The 24,341-nt window shown below is 48.7% G+C and overlaps 1 long non-coding RNA gene across 1 annotated transcript in view; it reads left to right on the top strand.

The window, feature by feature from the left end:
- The window catches only part of LOC146865596 (uncharacterized), a 244,186-nt gene that overhangs the window by 85,302 nt on the left and 134,543 nt on the right, over window positions 1-24,341 (top strand). The window lies entirely within an intron of this gene.

Genomic DNA, 24,341 nt, shown 5'->3' on the forward strand with positions numbered 1-24,341 from the left:
CTTGTTGATTACGGTGTAGAGGACATTTCCGTAGTCCAATCTGCTGGTTATGAGTGCGTGGATGACGGTCTTCCTTGAGTTTGCAGGAATGGGGGCTAACTCTCTGCACATCCTCCCTTCCATGACTTTAGACGGCCTTAAGGCTCTGATTATGAAGATTAAATCAGGGTTCCCCACTGATCGTATTAAGCCTCATCTTGTTGTCAAACATCAGGACTGACTTCTACCTGGCTGACTGGATCTCATTAATCTCTGTCTGTCCAATTCTGAAGTTCCTCAGACCTGGAAGCATGCGAAAGTCATCCCTCTCTTGAAGAAACCATCTCTGGATACCTCCATTCCAGAGAATTATCATCCAATTTCGCTCTTGTCATTTTTGTCCAAAATCACAAAATCTTATGTTAATGGCATTCTGACGCAGTACTTAGAGTCTCATTACATACAGAATGGTTTCCGTCCTAAATATAGCACGGAGTCAGCTCTATTAACTGTAATGGAACAACTTAGAGCCTCCATGGACAAGGGCAACTTGACTGCACTCATTCTGCTCGATCTTAGCACAGCCTTTGATACTGTCTCACACAGTATTTTGATCCATCGGCTGCATGAGATCGGTGTCACAGACAGTGCCCTCGATTGGCTCACCTCCTTTCTACGTGATAGGTCATTCCAGGTTATCGCTCCTCCATTCTATTCCCTGACACACCCTGTTTGCTGTGGAGTCCCGCAGGGGTTGGTATTGAGTCCGACCCTATTTAATATCTATGTTCGTCCGCTGGCCTTGTTGGCCAAGACTCGCAATATACAGTTGGTATCATACGTGGACGATATGCAACTAATTTTTTCTTGTGCCAAAGACTCCAGCCAGGACATGATTAAATTTCAGGAGGATCTGGTAGCCATAACGGGCTGGATGGAGGCAAACTGTCTTCAGCTTAATTCATCCAAAACCGAGATCCTCTTGCTTGTTAGAGACTCACACCGGTGAGGTAACAACTGGTTGCCATCAGTGCTGGGCAATCCCCCGATGCCCAAAGTCGTGGTAAAAATTCTTGGCATACGGTTGGATACTGCATTCTCGGTTGAGGAGCATATTAAGTCGGTGTCAGGGACCTGTTTTGGTATCCTGCGCAGACTCAAACCCATCTTGGGTTTGTTTGACCCTCATATGCCCCAGCTGGTTGTGAAAGCCACTAACCTGGCTAGGCTGGATTATTGTAACAGCCTTCTGTTAGGGGCTAACAAATCCACAATCAATAGGCTCCAACGCACCATGAATGCGGCAGCCAGCATTTTATTTGCACTGTCTATGTATAGCTCAGTCCCATGGGTACTGCGCTGACTCCACTTGCTTCCGGTGGAGCAAAGAGGCAGGTTCAAAGCACTGTGTGTTATTCATAAAGTTTTGACTTGTTCTGGCCCGGCGATTCTCAGAAACTTGGGCCACCACTATGTTCCCTCACGTGCCCTGAGTTCTGCGGATTTACATCTGATGTAGGTGCCGCATTTCCGTAGAGCCAGAGCCAGAGGCCGTTCTTTATGGAACACAACGTCTCTCGCTATTAGGAGCATCCCCAATCTCTTGGTGTTCAGAAAAGCAGTAAAGACATGGTTATTTCAGTAGCTTATTTTCCTCATTTATTCTCTCTCCGGTTCTCTAGCGCTGGGACGTCCCATTGCTGGGACAGCCATGCGCTTTACAAAATGCATAACATTCAGGGGGAACCATTTGAAGGTCTTTCGGAGGATGCGGAGGGTGTTGAAGCAGCTGGAGGAGATAGCGTTGACCTGTCGGATCATGGAGAGGGAGGAATCGAGTACGGTGCCGAGGTTCCGAGCGTGGTCCGTGGGGGTGGGAGGGCTGCCGAGAGCAATGAGCCACCAGGTGTTATCCCATGCAGAGGGGCAGGGTCCAAAGACGAGGACCTCTGTCTTCTCCAAGTTTAGCTTCAGGCAGCTGCTGCTCATCCAGGATGTAACGTTCTTCATTCCTTCCAGGATGTTGAGTCTGGTGGTGATGGGGTCCTTGGTGAGGGAGAGGATGAGCTGGATGTCGTCGGCGTAGCATACTATGCTGAGTCCATGTTGTCTGACAATGGCTGTGAGGGGGGCCATGTAGATGTTGAAGAGCATGGGGCTGAGCGACGATCCTTGGGGTACTCCGCAGTTGATTTCCGTGGGTTTGGAGAGGAAGAGTAGCAGTCTGATTCTTTGGGTTCTGCCGGTGAGGAAGGAGTGGATCCAGTCGAGGACAATTCCCTGTATGCTGGCGCCGTGGATCTGGCAGTGAGTTTGCGGTGGGAGACGGTGTCGAGAGCTGCAGAGAGGTCGAGTAGGATCAGGATAGCGGTGTGTCCTTGGTTGAGCAGGGTGTGGATGTTGTCTGTGGCGCCGAGTAGAGCAGTCTCGGTGCTGTGGTTGCTGCGGAATCTGGATTGGGAGGGGTCAAGGATGGAGTTTTCTTCGATGATTTTTGTTAGTTGGTCATTGATGGTCTTCTCAGTGACTTTGGCCGTGAAGGGGAGGAGGGAGATGGGTCAGTAGTTCTTGAGGTCCATGGGATCTGCTGAAAGCTTTTTGAGCAGGGGTCTGACTTCTGCATGTTTCCAATCATCGGGAAAGATGCCATCTCGAAGGTGGCGTTGATGGTGCGCCGTAGTTCTGGTGGCAGTGGCGGCTCTGTGGAAGATGTGCATGGGGCAGGGATCCATGGGAGCTCCTGAGTTGATGCCTTTCATGGTCGAGGTGGTGTCTTTGGTGGTGACTGAAGTCCAGGAGGAGATGGTGGGCTGGCTGGCATTGCTGGAGTAGCAAGTGGCTTCGGAGTCAGGTGTCTGGTCGTTGAAGTTGTTGTAGAGTCCCTTGATTTTCAGATGGAAGTAGGAGCCGAGCTTGTTGCAGAGTGATGTCCGTGGTTTTGCTGGGGGTGCTTGGTGAATTCCTGGATGACACTGAAGAGTTTCTTAGAGTTGCTGGAGTTAGCAAGGGTCTTGTTCTGGATGAAGGTTGTTTTGGTGGATCTGATGCGTTGGTGATATTCCATCATGGTGTTCTTGTAGGTGGTACAATCTTCTGACGTTTTGCTGTTTCTCCAGTTCTTCTCAAGACGTCTGCAGGTGCATCTGAGTTTTTGGAGCTCAGTAGTGAACCAGGTGGCCTTCCTGGGGCGCTGTCTATCGGGGTTACATAGGGGTGCAAGCTCGTCTGCATAGTTGGAGATCCATCCGTGGAGTTCTTTGGCTACGAGGTTGGCATCGGTCGAGGTGGTGGGGGCATCGCGGTTGAGGGTGGAGTTGAGCTCCTCCTCAGTGACTTTGCTCTAGTTTCTTCATGGAGGGCAGTGTGCAGGTTTGGTCGGCGTGGGTTTTTTGACGAGAAAGTGTACGCAGTGGTGGTCTGTCCTTGGGGGTTGCGTGGTGTGGCTGAAGTGGATGTTCTTCCCACCTGCACAGATGGGGTTGAGGTGTGTCCTATCTTGTGGGTAGGCGTGGTGACGAGCTGTTTCAGTCTGATGTTGGCGAGGTTGTCCAGGAGGGTGGTGGAGTTGGGGTCGCTGGTGTTGTCGAGGTGGAAGTTCATGTCTCCAATGAGTATGTAGTCCATGGAGGCGATGGTGAGGGGTGCGATAAGGTCCGCAATGGTAGTGGCCAACGAAGTGCAAGGTCCGGGGGGTCTGGAGGCGAGAGTGCCACAAAGTGTGGTTCTAGGGCTGGTCTGGACCTGGAAGTGGAGGTATTCAGTGGTGGAGAAGGAGTCACTCGTGGTGGAGGTGGAGAGTCGAAGAGAGCTCTTTTGTGCGATGGCATGTTCTCCTAGTGGGCAGTTGGGGCAGTGGCAATGTCAGGGGGGGGAGGAGTTGGTCCAAGTTTCTGTGAAGAAGGCGACGTCTGGCGAGAGTGTGTCGAGGAGGCCTCAGATCTCTACGGTGTGTCTGTGCAGGGAGTGCACATTGAGGAGGAGGCCCTTCAGGGCTTCGGTGGTGTTGGAATCCGGCATGGGGCAGCAGCCATGGTGGTGCAGAGGGTGGCAAAGGTTCGGCAGCAGTGGCGGCAAGAGAACTGGCCATGGGTAGTGTTAGGTGTGGATAGCAGGCAGTTGTTCCTTACGGGGTTGAATGCGAGGAGGGCAGTTGAGTTGTAGCGGGGGATGGTCGGAGATCCAGGGTCCCCTGGCGCAGGTCACGGATGGGTCGAGGACGGGCAAAGACAGGCCTGCCTTTGGTGCGTCAGCGGTGCGGCCGCAAACGGCCACCATTATATAGGGAAGGGGGGAGGAGGTAAGCTCAGCTGGGAGGCGTAGCGGGAATGGCAGGGGGAGCAAAGGTGGGAAAAGGGCACGGGGACAGGCACAGAGATTACCAATAAATATAGGCACAGACTTAAGAAGAATACAGGCACAGAAATTAGGAATGGATACAGGCACACAAGGTAATAGTACAATAATACAGTGGAGACAGAAGAAGACAGCAGAGGTAAAACGAACACAGCAAGGTAGGAAGGCAACAGTGGAAGCAGCAGGCTCGATCACCTACCAGATCCCTATCCGCGGCAGCGGCACAAAATTGGAGCTGCTGGGGGGGGGGGGGGGGAGAGCAGGTCCCCGACCAAAGAGGAAACCAGGAAACTGGAAGGGAGGAAAAAACCCCAACCGACCAAAGCTGACAAAACGGCCCGGTGGACTAAGGACAACACCAAGGAATGACCCCAAGCGAGTCCCAAGACTATCCACAGAAGGGCCACAAGAACAGGAGAGACCAACAGAGCGGCCCACAGCCCAATCCCACAGACGCTCCCACAGGTCCCCGAGAAACCAGCTCATAGAACCACAAACACGGCAGCATGACCAGAGGCCACCAACACGGCGTCCCCCCAGTCCAGGAAGGTGTGGCACAGGGCCAGCATCCGCAGCCCGAAACCCAGAACCACCGAGGACCGAGAGAAAGATGCGGGAACCAGCTGCAACCAGGTCACCAAGGGAACAAAAAGCATCAGGAAGCCATTGAGGAACCCAAGCTGCCCACCCAGCATTATTATTATTATTAAGGGGCATTTATAGAGCGCCTGGTTACGCAGAATGCGTGTCCCCGCGCTGAACTGAAGCACTCTGAAAGAGAAGTAGGGGAGGAGCCCACTATTTTGAGAAGAGGTAAGTTTTTAATTTCCTCCGGAAACTAGATTCGGAGGGGTCCAGTCGGAGGTTGAGAGGTAAATTATTCCAGCTTTTTGCCGCCAGGTATCGGAAGGATCTACCTCCCATACGGGCCTTTTTCACCCTAGGAACCTTAAGCAAGCCTCCTTGCGAGGAGCGCAATGCACGAGTTGGTGCATACCTTGTAATGAGGTTCTGGAGTGGTGCTGGCGCCTTCTTAGCGAGGATACGGTGGCAGGTGCAGAGGGACTTAAATTCAACTCTGCTCCTCACCGGCAACCAATGGAGTGACTGGAGGGCGGCCTTGGAGTTCGATCTTTTAGGGAGGTTTAAAATAAGGCGGGCTGCAGCATTCTGTAGCACCTGAAGTCGATTTATCGCTTTACAGGTAGCTCCCAAATAAAGTAGGTTGCCAAAGTCTAGGCGTGAGGTGACAAGGGCGTGCACCAGTGTTCTGCGGGCGGTCGTAGGAAGGAGAATTAGGACCTTCCGCAGAGTTTTTAGAATGCTGAAGCAAATGCCCGTCACCCTGTTGATCTGTGGTCCGAAAGACAGGTCAGTATCTAGCCAGACCCCGAGATTTCTGACTTCTTTCCGAGGTGTGGGGGCCTCACCTAGACAAGGTGGCCACCATGCCGACGTCCAGACAGATAGGCTGCCTCCCACCACGAGCACCTCGGTCTTGTTGCCATTTAATTTAAGGCAATTGGTGGACATCCAGGTTGCAAGATCTTGCATGCAAGCCCTGAAACTGTCCATAGCAAGGCCGGGTGTACGCGAGAGGGATACAACTAACTGTGTGTCGTCGGCATAGGTAACAATTTGTAGTCCGTGTCCCACTACAATTGGAGCCACTGGGGAGACATAGAGATTAAAAAGAGTTGGGCTCAGGGACGAACCCTGAGGAACGCCCTGACCCAATTCTATGTCTCGGGAATAGTGGTCCCCTTGACGGACCTGGAAACTTCTCCCCGTCAGGAAGGATAGGATCCATTGGAGTGCGGCTCCAGTTATACCTCCATCATTCAGACACTGTAGCAAGGTGGAGTGAGCTACAGTGTCGAATGCCGCACTCAGGTCCAGTAGGATAAGGGCCATAGTGTGACCTTCATCCACCCCCTGTCTTAGGGATTCCACAGCCGTCAGTAGTGCCGATTCCGTAGAATGGCGGGGGCGGAAGCCAAATTGGGTGTCGTGCAGTAAGGCAGCTTTGTCTATGAAATCCATAAGTTGGATATTGACCGTTTTTTCTGCTACCTTGGCCAGATATGGTAAGAGAGAAATGGGCCGCAAATTGTCTAATTTATCAAAGCTGATGGTAGGTTTTTTCCTGAGAGGAAGGACCACCGCTTTTTTCCATTCTTTAGGCACCGTCTTTGTCGTAAAAGACACATCCAGTAGATGCCTAATGTAGGGCTCCAAGGCCCCCAGGCTGTCTTTTAGTCGTTTGGGAGTGGTAGGGTCCCGTGGGGAACCTGACTTTACAGATCTGCAGATTTTTAGGAGAGTTTCTGTGGGTGGGGTAACAAAGTTGGTAAGGGTGGGTGAGTTTCCCCTATCCCTAGAGTGTTCTACAAACTCTATCCCATTCGTGGGTTGAGTTGGGAAAGCCGAGTAAATTTTAGATATTTTCTCAGCAAAAAAGTCTGCGATTCTGTCGCAAGATTCAGGCGAACAGTCATCAGGGACAGTGGCGGATTTTCCACTAGAGTTTTTTAAAGTAGAAATAACTCCTTCGTCGAGTTACCTGCTTCGTTGATCTTAGTCTCATAGTTTGTAGTTTTCGCCTTTCTAATCAGTCCATGGTAGACTCGCCTCTCTGACAGGTAGACCTCTCTAGTATCTTTGGAGAAAGCCCGACGCCATTGCCTTTCAGCTCTCTTCAATAAGGTTTTAGCATTCCGCAGTTCAGTAGTAAACCAGGGTGCGGTTTTTTGAGCACGGTCACTGGGATTAGTTTCGGATAGCGGGGCTGTGAGATCTAGTGCATCGTTGATGCGTTTGCAGAGGTTGGAGTTAGCTGTGTCTGCATCATCTCCCCCTGGGTCGCCTCCTTTTGTTAGTTCCTCGCAGAACTTAGACTGGGAGAAGGAGGCCCATTTTCGCCTTAGGTGGTATAATGCTGTGGGTTGTCGGGCTCTACCTTCAGGAATATGAATGGTAAAAGGTACCAGGTGATGATCCGACCAGGGGATAGGGATGGGAGTCTTCGCTTCTACTTCCCCCCAGTTAACAAATATGGGATCTAGTAAGTTCCCTAACTGGTGGGTGGGCCCGCTTACAATTTGATTTAGTTGTAAAGCTTCTAATACTTGGCAGAGGTTTTTACTGGTGTTGTCGGATGGGTTGTTGAAATGGAGGTTGAGGTCACCAAGTACCATGAATTTATTTTTGCATATCGAGGTCTCTATAATGCATTCAGCTAGACTCTCCTCGAACCTAGTTGAGGGGCCGGGGGGTCTGTAAATTAACATACCTTCCAGTGTGTGGTTGTTATTCACTTTTATTGTGAAGCTCCCTGCCTCACTGTCCAAGATAGGCACATGATTAAGTTGGCAGCGTAGACTTTCCTGTGCAACTATTGCAATGCCCCCTCCTCTGCCTATGGGTCTGTCTTGTCTGTATATTGTATATCCCTCTGGGAGTGCCTCTAGGGCGTCAGACGTGGATTCCTCATCCAGCCAAGTTTCGGTTAGAAATGTCAGGTCCCATTGTGTTTCAGTAAGTAGATCGTATAGATCTAGCTTGTGTTTGCGTAAAGAGCGGACATTAATCAGTCCGCATTCTAGGGTGTTGTCCGTAGTGGCCATACTCCTACCAGGATCATAGGAGAAGTGACAGTGTTCGCAACCTATGTTGTCCTCTGCTTTTAGTTTGTGCTTGCACAGCTCAGTAGTGCTAGGGCAAAGCGCTAGCAGTTCTAACTTACTCCACCGTGTATGGTTCCCACGAGGGGCATGGGGTATAGCCCTAGACCGCGTGCGATCGCGGACGGGCGCAGACGGGCTTGCCTTAAGCGCGCCTTCGGCGCGCAAACGGCGCTCCCGCTGCGCTCGTCCGCTGCGCTTGTGCTGGAGGCACATTTAGGGAGAAAGGTTAAGGGCGTGGCCTGGCTGGGGGCGTGGCCTCGTGTCGCGAGGGTGAGGCGTTCGTGCTCCGACTCTGGCACCAGACAGCGCTATGTCCGCTGTAAGTGGAGTGGTAGCCTGTCCTTTTTGATCAAGTTCAGGTCGTTTAAAACAGAAAACAATAACAAGTAAGTGTTTTTAAAAAGAGCATCAAACCTCCGGCTTCCGCCTCAGAGGGTGTCAGTTTCACTAAGCATGCCAATGCCACGGCCCAGCTTGTCCCAGGGGAAGGCAGGAGCAGAATAGAGGCCAAAGGAAAAGGCAAGTAGGCCAGCCCGGCCCCCAGCCATCCCTGGCACAGAACCCCCAACCGCAAGGCTAGAGAAGGCACCAACAACCCAACCAGCAGAGGCCAAGGATGGGCAAAACAAAGGCACAGCGAGGCCATGACAAACAGAGGCAGAGCCAAGGCCCCACTACCATCCTGAAAGATCCGTGGAGACACCGCAACCTAAGAAAGAACGAGCCTGGAGGGCACACAGGCGCACAACCCACTGAGCGGGCAGAAACTGGAAGAGGAACTGGGCAGAAACCAGACCCAAGCAGACAAAGCAACAGCAGGGCCACAAAAAAAACAGGAAGACCAGTGACCTGACACACCAGAGACACAAAACCAGCCCCAATTCACAATGCACCAGCCAGAAAAAAACAGCAGGAAGGCACGCGGAAAGGCTAAGGGACCAAGCCCAAACAGCTAGATCAAGCCCCAAGCCCCAAGCGCCAAGAGACAGAACCCTGGCAACACCGCAGGGACCAAAACCCAGCCACAGAAACACCATGGACACAGCCGGCAGAAACCCCACCATGGAAGACAGAGACTGCGCAACAGAAGCCAGGTACAATGGGACATACCAAACACAAAAGCCCCAGACCCAAGTATCTCACAGCAGAAAGAAGGGAAAGGAAAATCCGCCACCTGGACACCACCTAGGTCCGGCAGTCCCCTGACAGCACTGTCACCAAAAGAACAGCCCCACCAGCCAGCCCAGTGAGCCTCAAAGCCAGAGTGGCCAAAAGCCAGCCCAACGGCAACCTGGTGCCCCGGGGGCACCCTGTTCCAGACCCTGGGCCACCCGCCACACAAGGGCAATGGCAAAGCAAGGCCAGAGAAGAGGCACAGCCCAGCAAAGGGGAACAACAGGGCCCCCAAGCAGGAGCGAAACACGGAAAAGCAGCAAACAAAGCAGGGGAAAACCGCAATGCGGCACACCCTCCACCCCTCCCAGGCAGGCAGACACCAGACTGCCACACCAAAGCCCCTTCCTGCCAGCCAGAAACAAAAGAGGAGAAACAAGGGGAGCCGCAGAGGCTGATGTGAAAGGACGATCCACAACACATAGCCCCCGCCGGCAGCAAATGACCTGGCAGCTGGGAGGCAGAGGAGCCTCAAAAATGGCCAAGGCACCCAGAAAGGAACAAGAAAGATGAGAGGCAAAAAACACAACACTGTACCCACCCCCAGGCCAGGCAGACGGCTTACCACACTGTCTACCCCCACCAGCCAGCCATGGTGCTCTCTAGAACCCCAGCGCAGGGCAACAGGCAAACCCCTACACTGGCCATCAGGTGCACCAGGGGCACCACCAGGGAAGCCCCGAGCCTCCAGCCTTCCAAGGAGAACTGTCCATGACCAGCAAGAGGAACCAGAGGCACAGGATTTCAAAAGACAGTCACAGCTCTGTGGCCCATTCCAGGCCACATAGAATGCCCCACACCTGGCCCCCACTGGTGGGAATGGAAAACAGGGAGGCCGGGGACACCAAACGGCCTGACCATGCCTGGAAGAAAGGTGCCAGACAGAAAGGCAACAAAAAGAGGTGAGGAAAACTGCTATGCGGTACTCACCCTGGGGCAGGCAGACTCCACACCTCACTGCCTGCCCCACCAGCCAGCCTAGGTGCACTCTCACACTCCAGCGCTGGGCCAAAGGCAAACCGCTTTTACAACGGCCCACCGGCATGCCAGGCACACCACCAAGCTAGCCCCAAGCGGCCATCCAGCTTTCAGCGCGTCTTCCATCCCGGCTCAGCCACCAGGAAGACGCGCCCTGCAACCCGAAACAGACCGGGAGGGTCATCCCGCTAGCTGCAAAGTGCCGGCCGGCAACATCTGTGCCTCTCGGCAAGCCCAGGAGGCCAGGAGGCACCACGCAGCACGTCCAGGACAGCCCAGCAGTTGGACATGAACCAGCAGAAGACTGCAGCAAAAGCACCACCAGCAGCCTTGTCCCATTCTGGCGGCAGACAGAAAAAAGAACAGGCAGAATGCTTGGTAGGTACTAGTCATGTACTCCCAGTAGGAGGAGGTGGGGTTAGGGGTCCCAGCATTCCCCTGTTCTTTTTTCTGTCAGGGAGATGGTCATCTCCATAAGTAAGGAATGGTATGAGGACAACGGGACCGGGGGGTGGGGGTATAACACAGGGAGGTGCAAGGGTTCCTGAGAGTGAGATTGAAGAATGGGGCATTGTAAAAGTGGAAGTGTTGTGCTTGTGATCTGAGCAATGGTCAAAGAAATAAAAAGAAGACACAGGGAGAAGCAAAGTAGTAAACTGGCACACAGCTGCACTCAGTCTGAAGATAGATCTCCTTCTATGTCAGGGTTACTGGGAACAATAAACAAGGATAAAGACTAGTGAAAGACCACAAACCAATTAAATTAAACAGCGCAATCTAAGTATTAAGTGCCATGTAACTAATATAAAGAATTAGAATGTCAAAAGGACATTCAGGCAAAGTCACAAATATGGTACAAATAGAATAGGTGGAAAGAAGACTTTGAACATTTTGGACCGGGTAATGTAGTTTGATGGATACGTCCTACAAGGAGGGGAAAGTAATTTTCTGTTTATGCGGTTTTAATAGAATGATTCATATAATTCATGTTCTAATGAAATCTTGATTTTACGCTCACAATGCAGAGAGAATCATAGTTCATACCTGTGTTTGCAATTATTGTGCCAGGGAAACTCACCTGAATAATCTGTCCTCCAATTATATTACCAGACAGGGACATTAAGTACCTTACAATGCATTGCAGGCTAGTTCCTTGATGGTATAATTTACATTCCATCTAAGCCAACCACTCATGAACACGTAATTAACTTGCTTGTTTTAGATATTGATTCCACTTTGAAAATCATATCGTCCAAGTTTCTCACATCCATCAACACTTTCCACAAAAGCGGAGACCCCTTTAAGTGCTTAAAACGTTTCACTTTTTGCTTCTTATTCCGTTTTAGAATATTATTTGTATTTTCCAGACAACCGTGCGTTCACCGTGTTTGAACCATTTTGCAGAATTTTGATTCCTCGCAACTTGTCTGGGGATTCTGCTGCCTGCTTACCTGCCTTCTTTTGGTGCACGCTGTGCACATAGACATTGCCAGGCGCCTGCAGCCATCTCCCGTCCCTGGTCCCTCCCGCCGCCGCAGTTCTGGTCATCGCGGCCGCAGTGTGGGGGGACTACAAGTCCCGGGAGCCTTTGCGGCCGGAAGCCGCCGCGTGACATCCGCGCCAGGAGGTGTTTTATTCAGAACAGAGGCCCCGCGTCGCGGGATGCGCGTGGGTGGCGCCGGGCAAAGCCCGGGCAAAGGGCGGGCCGTCTGTGGCCGTCAGGGGCTGGCAGAGGCTGGGCTGGGGTTCCCCTCTTTCGATCGGTGCACGCCCCCATGCATAATGACAGGTACTGTAGTTCACATCTGACCGCACCACGACTAGTGTAAAGGACTGCTGTGGCTACCACTAGACATTTTGTGCCGCACCTGCCTCATTTAAATCTGTTTGTGTTCTTCTCCTTATTACTACTATTTTCGAGTCCATGCTACATCATCTACAGACTGTCCTTGCGTGTTATTCTTAATTTTTTGTTTTTTTTAACATTTTGTTTTATTATCCCTACACTTTCTAAGGCTCTTATTTTACGATATTGTTGGTTTTGCCTTGTACTGTAAAATCTGTATACGTTCTGTGGGGGCCTATAATGGGGAAGAGGAAAGACATGGAGGGAGGCAGTGCTGCTGGTAGCAAAAAAGGTAAAAAAGCCAAAAACATCCTCATGCTGCTCTCAACTGCGTTTTAAGCAGAATTGAGGGCATTGTTAACGATTGCGAGGAAACGCTGGGCTGTAATACTTCAAGAGGTATAGAAAATGTGGAAACGAGGGTTGTCAATTCCACACATAAACCTCAAAAGAAAACTATACCTACAATGTTTGCTAATCAGCAAATTAGTAATCAGCTTTCGCAAGCATCTTTATCGGCAACACCTGATATTCATGAGGATGTTGTCTTGCCCAGGTCTTTTCCTTTACTATCAGATCAGGGGTTGGCGCTGCAGCAGGCTCAGATAATTCCTCTCCCAGTCTTATGCTCAAACAGATTCTCTCCCCTTGACCCTGACATCAACAATATGATCACATTGGCCCCAAAGGACAATATGGACTTAAGCCCAATAGGAAGGTTAGCTAGTGGCCCCGGGATCGGGTCTACCGAGTTGGACCTCTTGGCTAGGATTAGGAAGTTGGAGAATATGGTGGCATTGTTGACTGAGAGGATGGAGAGTTTAGCGCAGGGACAAGCAACACCACCCGTGACTCCCGCCCTACCCTGAACACGGGGGGATACTGCCACCGTTGGGAGGGTTACTCAGGGGATAATAAAACATACTTCCTCAAACGTTTCTTTAATATCACCTCAAGGCCCCAGGAATAAGGGGGTTGGTAATAAGGCACTCACTAATGATAATGCTATAACATATGCAGATATCACGAGAGGCAAAGCTTGGAATGGGGCGCCCGAATCTAAATCTCAACCCAAGAAACATATTCACACTACACCCTCTCTCCCCCTAGCTCAGACTAGATCACTATTGTCCAGTGCCACCCATGGTCCTCGTCCATACTACCCCTCCAATAGGGCCACGGTGTATATGAGCAACATCGCAAAATTAGCTAACTCGGGGGGATTTGAAAGCAGGGACTCAATACATAATAAAGCTATTCATTGGTTGCGTTATGTAAGAGGGTGTAGATCCATTATTAGAGAAGATATGGTACGAGTAAGAAGGATCTCCAGAGCAGATGCCCTGTTGGACTGTCTAGGGATCGAATTTAAGGATCCCTCTCTGGCAGAAAATTTATTTTTGCTAGAGCTTAGGACATCCCCACCGGAGTACTCTTCGATCCAGATCCGTTCCTCTCCCTCTTGGCCACAATTGCAGGAGGGTGACGATTCAGGGCTTAGACAGGTCGACTGACTAGCAAATAATTGCCTATCTGTCCCTGAACGACAATACCCAGTGGAATATAGCGCACCAGGATATCCCTTGCCTCTGGACTGGGAGGGGGTCTGTGTCGACAATTCTGATCTGACCCAATTAATTAGAGGAGCCACCCACCTAAATGGGGTGTTGGGTGTAAACAGTGATATCTCCCAAAAAAACACAAGGCTAATTCATTTTTTATCATGGAACATTGCGGGTTTGGAAAAGAATCTTGCTGACCCACTTTGGAGTGACTTTATCAAAAAATTCGATATTATTTTATTCCAGGAGACATGGAGCCTAGTTCCCCTTTATAGGTCAGGATATTCCACCTTCCACATCCCAGCGATTAGCTCACCCAGAGGTAGGCCATCAGGGGGGCTCCTTGTTTGGGTTAATATCCACTTGAACTGGTTAGTTAAAAACCATGTAACCCCCTCTCAGGACATTCTCCGTATCTCTATAGGTGGGTCAGATTTAAAAGGAGGCTTAGAAATTTTTAATATCTATGCCAGAGGGACCCCGGGAGGCCAAGTAAGCCCAGTGGCGTAGCTAGGGGGGGGCGGTGGGGGCGGTCCGCCCCAGGCGGCACTATTTTGGGGGCGGCGGCCTTTATAATTTATTTAGGGACACTCACTGACTGACACTGCAGTAGTGTCTGTGTCCCCAAATAAATTATAAAAGGCCGCCGCCAGTGCCGCGCGGCCCCGTGTGAAGAGCAGGCGCACCTTTATAAATGCTGCCTGCAGTGCAACATGCGCGTCACTCTTACCCCGTTTGTAGATCCTGTCCCAGGGCCGTCAATCTGGTAGCGCGTGAAAGCGCTACCAATGACGGCACTGGGCACTTTGTTAGGCCAGCCCTCGCTCGAGTCACGCGCCCCACCACCTGGCACGCACGCACGCGCTCGCCAGCATGAGTTTCACTGGAGGCGGGCGGCAAAATCAAATTGCCGTGGCCGGGGCCCACTGTAACTCACGGCCTGAACCTGCCTGCAGCCAGCCTTGCGTGCACCTCTGCATAGTGCAGACCGGAGTCCGGCGTCGATGTCTTCAATTATATAGACCGCTGAATTTAAGAGACCTGTCTAAGACGAAAATGTATTCAAATATGGTGCTTGCAGCGTCGCGCCTGTTGCATGCCGCTCGCACCAGTCCCACCGGTTCCTATCACCAGCCGTTTTCCTTAAACCCCCTCAATTTAATAGTGCCAGTCCCGAGGGAGTCTAAGAGAAATCAAGTGAGTGACCTGGGGCAGCGGTCGCCAGGACATAATCTGCGTGCAACTAGACGCCCCGCCTGCCCAGGGACTCACCGGCCTGCCAGCCCGGAGGGTGACTGTTAAATGAGACGCCCGCCAAACCCGAATTATCACAGCGTGCAGTTCAGTAGTGGCCTAATTGAGCCTGCAGCCACTGCCTTGAGACTGGGGAAACGGTGTGTCATCAAGCAATTCTAGGAGCGCCACCGCCACACTCCTCCGGACCTTGCGACCACTGCCAAAGTAAGTGCCACCAGCCTCTCTGATTTACACAATAAATGGCAGCGAGCGGCGCAGTCAGGCAGGAAGATTATTGTGAGATGATTGTTAGAACTCTTTCTCAGTCAGTGAACAATGATATCTGGCGCCCTTTTGTCTTTGTCTCGTTCAAAATTAAGGCCAAAATAGAAAGGCTTTTTGAAGTTTTAATAATGGTCATTAGGATACTGATGATATAATTTGAATTGACCTTTGTACATTACAAGCATATAACCACGGCGACACAACACACACATCTCTTCAATCAGCCTTAACCCTCACGCCATATAAGCATCTAGATTTAGACAAAAAAATAGTATGGGTGAGATAGCTCGGTGGGTTAAAGCCTGTGTGTTAGTACTAAAGTGACACTGCGGGATATTTTCAGTTTCAAATATCCTGCTGGCTTGGGCCCCCCGTTGCTATTTTCAAATGTGTGTTCTATTTCTTGCAGTACACCAGGCAAAATGCTTGTGAACACTGCAAATCACTTCAGTTTCATAACTACCTATGAAAACCACTTCAGCTGTTGTCAGGGGAAATGTGCTACAAATAATATTTTGCTAGAATGGAATACCCACGAAAGTCATTGTGTGGTATAATGTTTGTCTGGTGTAAAGTGCTCTGGCACCCTACATTGGAATCAGCAGCACTAGAAAACAAATGAACAATTTGTGAGAGGGGCTGAAAGATGTTAGAGTGCTTTACAAATAAAGATATAAGGCATATAAATGATACCACACAATGGCGTTGGGCCATATATGATTGACAAAGAGCATAAAAATAGAAATTACAGCAGAAACAAATATTGAGTAACAGCAAAGCCACAGGTCATTTGCAGCAGTTTTCAGATTTTAGTTTCTTCTTGCTCAAATGGGTGCAATTTCCTATATTTATATGCTTCAGTTGTCTTCATTACTTGATTTTGCTTGCGCAGAAGTGTCATTCATAGTCATTTAAATGTCACTCATATTTACATTGAAATTATGAAAATGTCACACATAAGTAATCTGAAACCTTGGCAGCGATGAAAGGTGTTTAGGGTCTCGTCAGCAGGCACTTGACTTATATACTTCATGAGGGTAAGACACTTTTTTCATAAATTGATACTGTGACTTACATACTGAGAGGTGCTAACCTCGAGCTTTGGGAGGGAAAGGTTTCTGTTTTCCTGAATAGATGTCCCATAGAGTGACTGCTTCCTAAATTAATTTATAGCACGACCTGTATTATGTTTTATCAGCTCTTCTGCTTTTGCATTCACCGTCCTCTAGCACCGAAAATCGCAACATACATTAGTGTCGTTGAGCAACATAATTCAGAAAGTTATTCTTGTCAAATACATGCTCAGAAAGCGATTTAAAACAGTGCACGTTATATTTTATCACCTAAGGCAACTGATGCAGCCCAGCATCAGTCAATAGCCGTTAGATACCTGAACTCACTGTCTCTCCAACGCAGCTCTTTTATTCTCTCTCTGTTTGGCTGAAAGCGCTTACCTGTTAATGTGCTACGGTACATTTATATATAGCTTTCTTTGCGCTCATGACATCTCTTCAACGTTACAAATGGGGAATGTCATTTTCTGAATGGCCATTAGTCTAGACACTTTCCACATTATTACCATTAGTCTTTCTGACTTTAATAGTTGTTCCAGGCTTTTGTGTTTAACATTAATGGGACATCCTTCGTCAGCTGGGAAACTGATAAAGAAGTGCTCCTCCTGCCAAAACGTATGGTGGATTAATAAAAAAAAATGAAACTGCACACCCATTTTGTTGCCTATGTCAAACATTAACCCATCCGCTTTTGGTGTGTCAGCTTCTACCATGTTTGGATTTTCTCATAACGGGACATACCATTTTACACACAACACCGCCCTGGCTGGCTGTAACTTATGTGTGCCTCACCCTCACTCCCCTGAGCCTTGCCCGATGCAGAGTGTCTGAGGCGAGTGTCTGAAGCCACTGTCCAATCAGGTTACAGGGGCACTAGGGTAGTTCCCTTCCATTTCTGGTGCTTTGCAGCTGTTAGAGTTTCTCTTTGCTGAAATTGGAGTGATTTCTGATATTTATATGTTTCCCTCGTCTTCATTGCTTGATTTTGCTCGGAAGAAAGTGTCACTCATAGCCATTGCAATGTAACTCATAATTACTCTAAAATTATGAAAATGTCACACATGGCAATCTGAAACCTTGACAGGTATGAGTCGAGTCTGGGGCAGTGGCAGTGCTGGGCGATAGGCTGCAGCAGAACCAACCCCTACGGTAGAGACCCTGCCACCACTGTGGAGCACTGGAGCCTGAGGAAGGTAAGAGCTAAACGGTTGTCACAAAGGGAGGAAAGGATCTTTGGTGAGTGGCAGGGCAGTGGGCACAAGTCCTATAAAAAGAAGTGGGGGGGACTAACCGAGGTTTCAGATAGCTATGTGTGACGTTCATAATTTCAGTGTGGTTATGAGTGGCATTTGACACTTTCTTGCGAGCAAAAATCAAGCAATAAAGATGAGGAAACATAAATATCAGAAATTAGACCCATTTGAGCAACGAGAAACTCTCAGAAGATCTAAAACTGCTGCAAACACCTGCTGCAGCTGACTATAATTAAAAGGACAGCTATGGACGTCTAGAGAGCAGGTCACATGGCTCCACTAAGAATTAACACCAAAAAGAGCAAGGACCTGCGGTTAGGCTGTAGAACCACTGGAGCGAAGCTGTGCCTCTGACAAAACAAGACAACAGTTTAGTAGAGAACACAGATCTTTACTGGACCCCACCAATGTAGACTGGGTATTGCTGGGTGCACATGAGGCATTCAGAGTTGTAGTGGCATGAGCATCACCAGAGCCTGCCCTGATGTCCTGGCATAAATATCTCTAGTGTTGCACAGCGAGTGACAAGTTACACACCAAGTGTAAATACACCAGACGACACTTCAAACAAAGATTGACATTTTGTTTTCTGCCCGTGGCAAAGAAGCAGCTTGGTCTTCAGCCGGGTATTCATTCCACCCTGCATTGCTGTTTAAAGCCTGCAGCACAGCATGTGTTGAAAGACCCCTAAATCCAACACCCCACCTTCAGATCCAGATTCACGCAGGTAAGTGCAAAAGTAGTCTGTCTCGAGTGACATTCACAACGCACGCTGATGAGAGTACCTGTCTGTGAACATGTGGTACTGCCGCTGTTTGGAGAGAGCTCAAATAATAAACCAGGAGGGAAGAATCACTAAACTCCATGCTGCTCTCTCTGTCCCACATGGAACCTGGGCCCAGACTATAACAGGGTGTGAGAGGCCCTAACATAAATCTCAATTGCCTCAGGCCTATACCATAAATTCATTAGAGTCAGCTGATTTAAGGACTCCGGCCGCCACAGTGAGCATGTGCGTGATCGCATGATTGCTGGGCAAGCCTCGGGAGAGCCTGTGAGACACACATAGCGGTCACAGTCAGGCAGGATGACAAATATGTTTAAAAGTATTTTTTTAAAATCACACCAGTATAATTAAGCGAGTGTCCCCGGGGTGCTGTGCGCAGCCCTCTACAACTGCGAGTTCAGATAGTTAACACTTACTTGCACTAGTTAATAGACCAATGTAAAACTAGCATTCCAATGATACATGTGAGAAATATTTGTGCCCGAAATTTGACAGTGAGGTGAGATTCAAAATTCGAGTCTGAAACTTAAGCTCACACAATCACAGGACTGCGGATGCCATGGGCGGCAACCTGAGGGATAGCCCCGGGCGTCACAAGCTCTAGCTACGCCTCTGAGTAAGCCCCATTATATCGTTCCTGGACTCTGAGCTTACGGCCATTACTTCTGCAGTGGGCATCATTGTCGCAGGAGATTTTAATTGTACTTTCGAGCCACTTTGTGATGAGGATGTCCAGGGCACTGGGGATCTAGATACTAAGTGGGAAATTCCCCGCCTTAGCCTTCCTCCAATAAAGAAATGGTCCCAAAGAGCCATCCAAATTAATGCTCTGATTTCAGAGCATAATTTGAGGGCAACTAATGGTAGAACAAAATCAGATCCCATGGGAGCCCCCACTTTTACTAGAACCAGGGTGCCTTCGCGCATCGACTATATCTTGCTGGACGTCGGCTCATGGGTCGATCTCATCAACATGGAAGTTACTTCAAGATGTGAAAGCGATCACAACCCCCTGTCCATGCAATTTTTACGCAATTCAGAACTTACACAAACTGAGTATATTAGCACCAGGAGGCCCTGTCTGAGGGAAATTGTGCCCTCTAACTGTAATCGGCGCCTTAAATGGCCAAAGGTTGCCGAACGAGAATTGTCTTTGGACGGCATTAGGAAGATTATGGATGCCAGTATTGTAATGCTTAACGGTGTTCCCGATACTCCCCCTATACCTGTTCATTCTTCAAAGCTTAAAGAAATATATCTTTCAACTGTGGATAAGGTGGGTGAGTTTTTCCAGCCTAAAGACAAAGGGGGCCATAAGCGATTTCCCCCAAAGGCCGAAAACCTATGGTACTCTGATGATTGCAGGAATAGGAGACAGGACCTATCGAGAGCTTTAAAATCCAAGGTCCAGATAAATATTGTCACCGCAAGGAAATCGTACTACAGGTCCATCGACATAGCAAAACGAGTTTGGGAAGAAACCCACTGGAAAGAACTTAAATCCGCCGCCCAGCTGAAAGACGCAACTCTATTTTGGGACCTCATCAACGTCAGCACGAGGAGGGGGGCTGACCCAATACCGAATCATATAGCAGGGCGAGAATGGTATGACCATTTCCGGAAACTGTACATGGGTGGCGAAGGGCTCGTACCATCGGAGCAAGGGAGTGATCAAGAGCCAATTGTACCCCCACTTGAGGGAGAGCAGTTTGGGCTCAATGAGGTACAAGCAGCCATTGCTTTGATTGTGCCCGGTAAAGCAGCTGGACCTGATGGCCTCCCAGGAGACCTTATGCTCCATGAAAAAGATCTTTGGGCCCAATTTATTTGTAGATCTCTAAATCTTATAGCGAATGGCCACCCTGTACCAGATTCCTGGAAAGGGGCGGAGGTGGTGACTATCTTTAAGAAGGGGGATAGAGAGGACCCTGCCAACTACAGACCAATTAGTTTAATTGATGTTGCCCAAAAAGTGGTTGGCAGGGTTATCTTATTGAGGATGAAAGAATGGATTGATGAGGAGGGTGTGCTGTCCCATTTCCAGGCAGGGTTTAGATGTGGCGTTGGAACAATGGACCAGGTATTTAGACTTTGCCTGATCTACTGGAAAACTGTAACCATCGAGAAGGGTAGCCTGTACTTGGCATTTATTGACTTAAAAACAGCTTTTGACCTGGTCCCCCGCTCCAAGTTATGGCAGATTTTGCTAGACCTTGGAATCCCTCCCCTGATCTTGAATCTTGTTAAACGCCTCCATGAAGATAGTTTTGCTAGAGTGAGGTGGGGCGGCCAGGGACAGCTGACTGAGAAAATAGCAGTCCAGAGAGGGGTCCGCCAGGGTTGTGTATTGGCGCCGACCCTGTTCTCTCTCTATATAAATGGGATGGCGGACCATTTGAGAGAGGACATGGCCGATGCCCCAACCCTGTGTGGGGAAGAAACACCAACTTTACTTTTTGCGGATGATACCCTCCTGATTTCAAAAAGCCCTATGGGCTTGCAGAAACTCCTTGATCGATTCACCAAGTTTTGTGAAGCCAGAGGCCTGGTAATTAATACATCCAAAACCAAGTTAATGGCTCTGGCACCATCAAAAAGCTTCAGGAATAACATCAAGCTGAACGATTGTCCTTTGGAGCTTGTGGAGGCATTTGACTATCTAGGGGTAAGGGTGAATAACAAAATGAAGTGGTCTCCCCATTTGATAAAAATGCTTTTAAATCATAAACGGATTTCAGGGGCCATAGCCAGGCATCAGAGACTTTCCTATAGCCGGCCTGTAGCTCCAGCTATTAAAGTATATGAGGGCAAGGCCCTGCCTGCGTGTCTCTATGGGGCGGAACTGTGGGGATTCGAAAATCTTGCTGAGCTAGTAAGATCTGAGAATAAATTCTATAGAGATTTAGTCTCGCTCCCTCCGTCGACCCCCCTAGTCCCGCTCCGCTACGATCTTGGGAGACACCCAATAAACGAAGTGGCAAGGCTGCGCCCCCTGCTGTACTGGACCCGGCTTAGGAGGTCCTCTGACTTAAGTCACTATGCCTCTGGCCTAACTGAATTGTTACATCTGGGTGCAGGCTACAAAATTGGCTGGGTGTCCAATTTGAAAAAACTGGTGGGTGCAATCGGTCTTGACTGGGCATGGGAGAGCCAGATGCCTCCGCCTAAACATCTAGTAAAAAAGCTGTACTGGGACTGGGTTTCTGCTACTGCTAGTAAGAACCAGAACGGTATTTTGTCTGAGAGATTTCTAGATGCTAAACCTGTCCCCAGATTGGAACCTTTCCTGGACCTCATTGAGTTCCCGGGAGACAGGGTGCTTTACCTAAAATTTAGGTACGGCACACTTCCTCTCCGTGATTTTCAAAGAGGCTGGAGTGACCAGAAGAAAAACGATATGGGCTGCCCGGGCTGTGCTTCCCCACGGAATCCATTGCACATTTTATGTTTGCTTGTAGGGCATATAGCCAAGTGAGGTCAATGTGGTTAAAACCAGTCTGTATCAATCTGGGTTGTTCATCCTATAGGGTGGCCCTGCATATTTTAAAATACGAGACACTAATTTCCAGCGTAATCTGTGGTACAGCAAAGTTTCTTGGAAATGCATGGAGGATAAGACAAAAGCTTATCAATATGAAATAATCGATACATAAGTCTGCCGTGAGCTAACCTCATTTTATTTCAGCTGATGTGGCTGGGTTTTAATGTATTGTAATTTGTCCATTGTATTACTTTTATCAAGTATGTCATATCTTTCACCGAATGTATAGTATGGCTACATTGGGGAAAGTGGCCATTAGTTTATTATACTGTACAAAGTGTGTAAATAATGAAGAGCCTTTCTAACTGGTTTTATACTTTCATGATTTTTTTTTACATCGAATAAAGTCATTCGAAAAAAAGAATTTTGATTTTTACAACTCATCCATTTTTCCACACAGACTTTCCAGGTAACTCTGTTTTGGAATCTGAACATTTCTTCGTGTATATTAATTATTCACGGGTTCTTCCCACACCCTTTGTTACTCTTTAACTTTTCCAGTACCGTTTCCACTCACACGCAGCTCTTGTGCTTAATTCTTTTACGGTTCTAGTCAAAACATAGGATAGAATATCCAGATTTTAATATCCTCCTCTAGGATATGGACCTGACTCATCATCAGAGTCCAACTTCTCTTGCGAGTGATTGCGAGGCTTGTGACTCGTGCTTTTGAACCGCATAGACTTTGTAATTCATCATTTGAAGTTTTTCTACTTTTCCTTTAAATTCTCCTATTTGAACATGACCTTTAGCGTAAAGACTTTGTACCCTTCCGGCCTTAAAAAAAAAGCACCGTTTGCATTTGTTTTATTGAAAACCATTGTGGAAGGTGGGTTCGCCACATGATCTTTTACCGTTTGCAATTATTTTATTAAAATAAAAGCATAATCAACTGGGCTGTTCCTAGCACTGAAAATAAATGTACTAGCTTCAGCTGTACCTCCTGTGCACCAGCCTTTGGAAGCTTTCAAGTTAAATGTATTGACTTTGCCTAGACATTCCTCCCAGCTGCTAATGCCCCTTTTGTAGAGAACTATTGCTGATGGAACTACTAGATTTCAAATCACACTCCTTCAACTTCAACAAATGTCAGCTAATATACAATAACGCAGTGAATAATTTAAAGCCCCACCATGTTATACAGCACTAAGCAGGACAGGCAATCACATATAGAATTGTAGATGGGCAACTGAATAACGGGGATGTTCTGAATGGCGTGAAATAATAAGAGCCAAGCTCGAGTTGTCTATGATGTTACTCAGATCCCAAGGGGAAAACATTCCAATTTGCTTTCACCCATCTACTATTTTATGATATGTATGCCTGCCACAAATCAGCTTCACCACATGCTTTCAATAGCTATGTAGGAGTAGAGGTGTAATGAGAATATCTTACAGAACATGGCCTTCCCTCCAGGGAACGGCCCTTACAACGTGGGCTGAGCCACGTGTTCCGTTTCCCCGGATTCGGAACCAGGCTTGCCTTAACCACGCACATGCCTTAACCACACGTATGCGTCTAAATGTCCGGATCGGCTGGGAGAGGAACAGGAAGCGTCAGGACAGAAAGCTCGATGTGGACAGGTAAGAGGGGACGGTGCTGGATTTGGGGGGAGCAGTTTTTAGAGGGGGTTGTCTTTAGGGCTCAGGGTAAGAGGGTTAGGGTAGTTTTTAGGGCTTAGGTTTGGAGTGGGGTAGGGTTCCTGGAGTTTAGGGCTCAGGGTACATGTTTGTTTAGTGCATATGGGAGTTGGCAAGGTTTGGCTGCGATTTGGTGTGTTTACAAATTGTTTTGGTAGAATTTTGCTTATTGTTGAATGGGCTTGGGTGGGGGGCTCTTTGGGTCAAAAGTCATACCGGTTACCGTGATCAAATCGTGATGGGGCTTGATGAGGTAGTCGGGGACAAGTGGGACTTGTGTCCCTCCAGGTTTGAAAGGATCGAAAAAGTAGAACTGGAGGAAAAGCAATTGTTTCGGAATTGCCGGTGATTAATGCTATCCAATGGGCCCATTGTTGAGGTTCTCGAAAAATGCTTTTGGGGTGGTTCCATTTGCTCCTGGTGAAAGGAGCTCAGTGACAGCAAGGGGTGTCTACTGTATGTGAGAGTGTTGGGGCAAAAAACAGTCTATAGGAAAGATGGCTTTAGGCCTAGTTTCTCAATGGCAAAACGCCTGCACTGGGGCCTATGGCAGGGAGCGGTTTTGCACGTTTTTGGGCTGAGACTAAAGGGTGTTCAGGTGGTTCCAACTGCTGGGGCTGGTTGGATGGGCTAGTAGCTGGGATACTCTAGTTTTGAATTTACTATCCATATCAATCATGCCTTTACAACGAAAATCATTGTAAAGGCATGCGTGGTAATGGCATGCGTGGTAAAGGAATTTGTGGTTAAGACGCATTGACTGTTGTGACTGCGTTGTTGAAGGACACGTGGTTTAGCCGCGGATTCTTCTGTCATACAACCCCTTCCCTCCATTACCCAAATATAAAAAAATAATACCTGGCCTCCTGCTACCCACTACCATCATCCACTGCAGTGACAGCTTGGCCCCTACTGAAACTGAAAGCAATGACCCACTCACTCTTCAAAA

The sequence above is a fragment of the Triturus cristatus genome, chromosome 2_1 (assembly GCF_964204655.1).
Source record: "Triturus cristatus chromosome 2_1, aTriCri1.1, whole genome shotgun sequence".
In the NCBI taxonomy this organism is placed as follows: domain Eukaryota; kingdom Metazoa; phylum Chordata; class Amphibia; order Caudata; family Salamandridae; genus Triturus; species Triturus cristatus.